Here is a 7826-nt window from a genome sequence, read left to right as displayed (position 1 = left end):
GTCCGCTCATAAGCAGAATCAGAAGTCTTAAAGAGTTTGTGGTTGACAGCTAGTAATCTTCTTAAAATACTATGCTCCCGGTTCCCCCATGTGATGCCCTCCAAAATACATTGCAGTTGGTGTGCTCCGTGGGAGGCAAAAGAGCTTTTGTGACACTTATCATGTCATTAAATCATACTTAAAGGCAAGTAGCTTTTAAGTGCAGCTTACACTGTATATAGAATTTGAATGCAGTGTTTCCCACATTCTAGACACCTTGGTTAATATTTTGAAACCCTGCAGGCAGTGAGCATTTCCCCATCCATTTGACATTGCAGCAGCTTATTACACATGTTCCCAGGGCATCACCTGACAAGGCAGTGGCAACATGTGGAGACAATTGGTGGCACCCTTGAGACCTTCAAGGTCTGCCCCTGTTGTCATGAGTTGGTGGGGGTGGTTTCCCTTTCTCTTTCTCTATTCTTTCTTAAAATAGAGAATCTCAGGCTTGAAAATATATGCAGGTGAGAAGGCACAGCTAGAGGGAGGCAACTCAGCCATTTCTCCCATGACCAGGAGGTACAGATTCAGAATTAGAGTCTTCCGGTGTACACCAGTACAATATATGCAATACAGGAACCAGAAGAGAAGGAGGGGGGTTGGATTTCTGAAGCATAGACAACAGTGCTAATGAGGGTTATGCAGCTGCAAAGTAAGGGGTGCATTTCAGCAGTTTGGATGCTAAGTAACCAGCATGAACTCCAGTGACACTTGAGTAGCTCACCTCAATTTTCCATTACCACATGACAGGAATGGTGAACTTGTGTTTCCCCCCAGGTGTTGTTGGATTCCAACTCCCATCAACCCCTGCCAGCATGGAGGGCTACAGGTTCCTTATCAGAGTTGGCCTTTAGTAACTGGGGATTCCATATCCCATATGCATAAATGTGGCTGGGTTCTTAACTGCACCATCCTATCATATGACGCTTCAAGGTGGACTTGTTGCCAGTTGGTCCTGCTTGCTCCAGGAAGGCTGGTGTTGTTGCACCACTTGTGATAAAAGGTAAAGTTAAAAATAGGTGGGGATTGCTTGGCCAGGGATGAGATGCTGCTTGCACTGTGGTGGCTCAGGCTACTATTTTTAGGTCCCCCCCCCCAAAGGAAAGGAGTGATTATCTATATTCAACCTCCAAAGTGGTCTAACTTCCATAAAAGCCTGCCAACATCTCCCAGGCAGCATGAAATGGTCCGACTATTCTACTTGCAGCAGAGGTCATTAAAGAAACAATTATTTGCAGTGGGGAACCACCTACTATTACAAATACCGTTCAAAGAAAAGGTGGATCTATAAAAAAATGCCGCCAACCCAGCTGGAAACCTAAACTCTTTTTGTAAAGGCACAGGATAGATCAATCTCTCCCTTTCTTAAAAATGAGATTCTGCATTTGATTTTTCTACTCGGCAAAGGAAGTATACAAAGGCACCTGCTTCCTTTTGCATTCTTGTACAGAGAAAATTGAACATGTGTGTGGCAGTATTTAAAAATGATAAAAGCAAGTAACTAGTCTCTGTTGTGGTTTGAGCAAAAGGCTTTTTGCAGCCTGATGCAAAGCTGCAATCGAGCAAAGAGGTGGATATGCCATTAAGGAAACAGCAGATGCCTCCAGGTGGTGCAATGGGTCGGTGCATTCGGCTGTTAACTAGAAGGTTGATGGTTCGAACCCACCCAGGGGCAGGATTTTCCTTCATTGCAGAGGGTTGGACTAGATGACCCTCAGGGTCCCTTCCAACTCTACAGTGTTATGATTCTTTGCTAAACAAGCAACAACCCAAGTTCCGTTTTTAAAAAACACAAACCCAACTTTGCTGCTTTTAGTGCTAAGCAAGGAGGGATTCTCCTTATGGCCTTTGAGGTCATGCTTCTTTCTTTTGTGTATGCATTTCTAAATGTTATATGCTGTACCTTCGGTGACAATTTTAACATAAAAATCCAATAAATCCCACTATATCATATAACAATAAAAGGCAACTGCCTGTGTCATGTGCCCCGTACCCAGCCTGCTCCACCCCTGCACCAAAGCTCTGCCTACCCCGAACCACTGTGATTGCCCCCCCACAACCCAGTGCTGTCCCCGGCTCCTCTCCTCCCAAACACATCTCCCTTCCCTCAATAAAATGATGACAACAACAAAACCCACACAAACGAAAAAGAGTTAAGCCCCTAAACAACACTCCAGCCCAACTTTCTGTTTAGTAGCCTCAGCTTTTGCAGCTGGAGTCAGTCAGGGCCCTGCCCTACCAGGCAAGGTGGAGAAAGGCCTGCAAGGATGGGGGCAGGTCTTCTAGGATTCACAGCCAAGATGGCCTCTGGCCTCTTCAGCAGGCTTAACCTTCATAGCTGGACTCAGTCAGGGTTAGTCATGTTCATTAACATTGAAGAGGAATAGCATTTGATACAGCCCATGGAGTCCCCCCACCCAAGAAAGTGCTGAACATGCTAAAAGGAGCAAGAAAAGGATATGTGTAATTTCCTGTCATTCCTCCATAATAATGTCCCATTGATTTCAGTGGTCCTCACTTCAAAGCAAGCTCACAGCTACATGACCTATGCATTCCTCAGTCCAAAAGGTTAGGCAGCAAATGTAGCATTTATAACACATGGCTGTTCTTGCTTACAGTCAGTGTCAGAGTATGTTCATGTTGATGAGTGATGCAACCCTTGCACCTAGTAGCAAATGCTGAGATAGGATAAAATACACATAACGGTGCCTTAGTGTGCAACTGGATGAATGAGAAACAATAGCAGTTTGGACAATGAGCACTCACACTTTACATTGTGGGTGCCCTTCGTGGGATTGCGCATGGTGCTACAGTTCCCAGGGAACTTACTGGCAAACAGGGACTGGCCTGCCTCTCAGTGTTAATTTTTGGAGGTTCACACCCAGCCTCAGTAGTCAAGTTTCGTTGCTGGGAGGTGGGCCAGTCCCGTATATACAAGGGGTAGAGCCGACAGTAGCCCAGCAGTCAGCATAGGAGATTCACCCTCCATACCCTCCCTTAGTTTAATGTTTTCTTGTTTGCAGGTTAACTTTTTTCTTTCTGTTTCTGCTATGGCCCATGTCTGGTTGCTGTTGAAGGACTGGGAAGAAATTTTCCTGCATTGGCAGGCTTTGACTTCCCCATAGCAATTCCTCACAACTTTGGCGGCTATGGCCTTGGGTGGAATCCTTTAGTCTCTTCTTCCTTATAAGGGGAGGGGGCGTGAAGTAGTGACTCACCCCCCTGCGGCGGTGATTCCAGGGTCCCCTCTTAAAGGGGTTACATATATGGGTGTCTCTGGCCATACACTGAAAGGTTGTCAGTGAACTACCCTGAGTGCGGGAATATGGGCTGGGCTGCCTGCTACACTTATGTCTCGCAGAGCACCCCCATATCCCATTTACCCTGATGTGCCACAGTTCCCCTGGCTGGGGGGCTGGGAGTGATACATGCCCAAGGCCTAAGCCAAGGTCTTCCTACATTCAGAAGTTTAATAAAGTTGTGTCCTAATTTTAATTCCAGAGGTGTACAGCCATTTAAAAAAATTAGAACCTATTTTTTTCATCATGCGATATGAATTATTAGGTATACTTACTAATAAGAATTTCTTCTTGAGTCTCAAAGCTTCCTTTTTAAAACACACAGAGTCCTCATTGCTTAGAATCTCACCTTCCAGTTCTTGAATTTAGTGATCTACCCAAAGACACACAGATAAATCATCTGCATATTCAATAATGCACTGTTAGCTTTCCTGCCCCCAGCTGATTGGCTGCAATGTCTCACTAATATTTTAATTCTTCCATGCTTCGTCTCATGGAATTAAATGTGGCTGATTGTAATCTGGGTAGCTGCTTAATTCACCACTGCCACCATTTCGTAGCTCTGAAACAATTATTGTTTTTGACAGCTTAATTGCCTGATTATACATATATTGTGGCATTTTAAGTAGCATTTGACTAAGTTAATTAAGATTTCTGGTAATTGTGTGGGTTTTGTTTAGGCCATTTATGAGTGCAGAAATGAAATATTACTATTCAGTTATTGATTAGATTTTCTGTTAGGACTGTATATACTAACATTGTCTCTGTAAGAATGGGGTTATAAGAATCTTTAGTTCCTGGGTATGTGGTCTTGCCTTCTTATTGAAGGGAAAAAATGAGAAGCATGAGGGGAGCAATGCACTATAGAAACAGGAGAGAGGTTGTAGGGTGAGATTAAACAAGTTCTATGTTTTAGTTACAGTGGTACCTCGGGTTAAGAACTTAAGGTACCACAGTCACCTTTGTTCTCCTGTTTGGTTTCACACCACATAATTCATTGTCGTCCATTCCCACCTACCACAATGAAGGAGATTTTTGGATGTTAGGTACATACCAGCTACTCATTTGAATTACCGTACTTGTGTTGTCAGGCTGACTTGCATTAAAACAATAAAATCAAAGTACATAATAGGACAATTTACAGTCATTAAAACAGCGGAACAGTGAAATCTATTGAAATAATTTAAACTGGGGCTGAGATTTTTTTAAAAAGAATTTCCTGCTGCCTTAAAGTCACCAGAATAGGAGACAGGTGAAAGGTTTTTTCCTTCATGGGATGAGAACTCCATAGATGGGAATGCAGTGATTGAGGAGGCCCTCATCCATCTAACCTTCAATTGCAAAAAAGGGCTCTGCTAAGAGGAAAACTGGAAGACTGGCATGGTCAGCATTGGTGGCTGGGTGCTTGCACTGGCTGTGAGCTCTAGGGCCAGATGAGAATTGCATTATCTCCAACCCCTAGCTTGAGAACTCCATTTATGGTACCAAAATGCCTCAATGAGCCCAGAATGCCATCCTGCATCTTAGTCAACTGTTTTATCAGTTTATAACTTATCCTTCAGGATCTTCTTGGATCTCCTGGTGATATACGGCTCTTCTTCCTCTCCTGCTACCTTTCCATCTTTCTCCTTTCTTCTTCTGATCTTGAACTTTTCTGTGCACATATATTTCCCATTTGTGCTTGTGAATACTGCAGGATTTGACTGTGGGATAACCAAGGCAGTGCCCATGAGATCTGCTGCTACACTGCGGTGACAAGAGTTATGGATTGAGCTGACCACATACATACAAGCTTGCATTACTTTAGTTTATGTGCAACACTGATGGTTCAGATAAAAGACTTCCATGCAAGCAAAGCTTTAACAATGGGCCAATACTCCTGGATGAAGAAGGGACTCCTGAATGTTGATTACAGGCAGTTTAGTGCTTGTCTGTATTTTTTTTAAAAAAATGGCGTGGTAATTATGCATAGGTTCTGCATCACAGATTTCTCCTTAGCTGTAAAGTTGTCCTTGAAGGCCATGGAAATCTGCTACTATTTGGCATATTAACAGCAATATGGTAGAGACACACGTGTCAGAAATTAAATACCGGTTGCTTAGCAGTTTCATTCATCATGTAGGAAACTTGTGTATTGAGGATATAGATCCCATTCAATTGTGGAAGTTTTCTTTACTGATACATTTCCAAATGTTTACAGATGCTAATAAGAAATTCATCAACTGCCTTCCCATATTTTCCATGTTGGATCAAGACACAAGTGTTTAGATACATGACAACAACATGGTGGGTGATTATAACTATTTTCCAATATTGTCACAAATTAGACCATTTTTGCTAGTCAAGCGTGTTTCAGATCATCAGAACCTTGACTGCAACAGTTTTCACACTGCAAATAATAAAATGCAAAATGTTTCACAGTGTTCCTTGGGTTATCTCCAGCAGTTGTTTTAAGCTTGCTGCCTGCATAAACAATGAAGGAATACATTTCTGAGAAAGTGAAATTTTTGAATGATGGTGACAGTGGCCTGGAGGAAGAAATTATGCTGTTATAGAATGTTAAATGTCAGGGGGAAGATGAATGTGCCTAAGTCTCTGAAGATTTAAATTGGGCCGATAGAAAGAAAGAAGTGATTAAATGCACTGTTAGTCAGCCACCCACTTTCGTTCCAATGAACATTTAAGTAGGAACTTCAAACAGACAGAGGGACAATGGATTTTCCTATGAGCAATTGTTTGTAAATCATGCATGTGAATTATTTTTGTTGATACATTTGTGATAAGGCACCCTGAATATTCAGATTTGGACTGGCATTTTTTAAATTGGTGCCCTTCAGATGTTTTGAATTAGAACTTTATTAGCCCCAGCTAGCATGGTACTTCTATCAGGAGTCGATAAATATTTTAGCCCCAAACATCTGGAGGGCATCAGCTAGAGTTGTAGAAAGTTGAGCTAGATCATTTGTACATAAAAAACAAGGGCAAAGTTATAATGGATGTTGGCATGGAGGAGTGAAGCAAATGTGGTTGAAAAAGATAATTAATTGATCCTCTAACAAAAAAGTTTAATTTCTTAAATTGTTAAGACATTTATCTGCTTGTTATTGTGACAAAAATGTGGTTGGAAAAGATAATTAATTGATCCTCTAACAAACAAGTTTAATTTCTTAAATTGTTAAGACATTTATCTGCTTGTTATTATGACAAAAATAAAATAATATAGTCCCAATAAGATATTTAGTGTCTGAAGCAGACTGTCCAAATCACACAGTGCTGGTGGTAAAAGACATAGTAAAACTAGCAATGCCATGGTACACCTGCATCAGCACAATTGGATGCTGTCATCTGCCCCAGCTGCAACAAAACAACCAAGGTTGCAGGTTCGATCCCTGTATGGACCAGCTGCATATTCCTGCACTGCAGCGGGTTGGACTAGATGACCCTCGGGGTCCCTTCCAACTCTACAGTTCTATGATTCTATGAAAACATGTTTCTCCTGTATTGGTCTCCACAACCACAGCAGGTACTGTAACTCTCCAGTGGTTTGACTTTATCTCCAAAGGCTTACTCTTCCATTATCTCCTGAGACAGATGGATGCCAACCATTCAACGCAGGGGTACAAATACCCCTAACCATTTTGTGAATCTTTGTACTTTTGTCCATTTACTGTATTTATTTTTCCAGATTTGAACTATAAAATGGTGGTTTTATTAAGTCAAAATGAGAGTGCCCCTAAACATTTTTTTTTAAGAAAAAATGAAGCACTGCTCCTTTCCCCTCTCCCCAAATCATCAACTTGAAAATATTGCTTATGTAACTAACTGGCAGAGAGGAGACAGGAACCATGCTCACAAACCTTTTCTTTTTCTTTTTTTAAAGCATTCCTACTGGATTCTTATGTATGGAAGTGAGAGCTGGACCATAAAGAAGGCTGATCGCCGAATAATTGATGCTTTTGAATTATCGTGCTGGAGGAGACTCTTTAGAGTCCCATGGACAGCAAGAAGATCAAACCTCTCCGTTCTTAAGGAAATCTGAGTGCTCACTGGAAGGACAGATTGTGAAGCTGAGGCTCCAATACTTTGGCCACCTCATGAGAAGAGAAGACTCCCTGCAAAAGACCCTGGTGTTGGGAAAGATTGAGGGCACAAGGAGAAGGGGACAACAGAGGATAAAATGGTTGGCCAGTGTTCTCGAAGCTACCAGCATGAGTTTGACCAAACTGCAGGAGGCAGTGGAAGACAGGAGTGCCTGGCATGCTCTGGTCCATGGGGTCATGAAGAGAAATGACTAAACAACTAAACAACAACAACACTGGATTCTTGGGTAGGGTGGGGAATGCTTGAAAACCTCAATGGAATTTCAGTGCAAGCTGGAGGAGTCTTTCACATCACTAAGTGAAAAAATTGACAATTTGCTGTTCTTTAATGGAACACAAAAACTGCTTCCTGGAATGACTAGCTTCATGTTGTCTAATGGTAGGGGTG

This window comes from Podarcis bocagei, assembly GCF_964188305.1.
Source record: "Podarcis bocagei genome assembly, chromosome: 6".
Classification (NCBI taxonomy): Eukaryota; Metazoa; Chordata; class Lepidosauria; order Squamata; family Lacertidae; genus Podarcis; species Podarcis bocagei.
Note: the sequence above shows the minus strand (reverse complement) of the source record.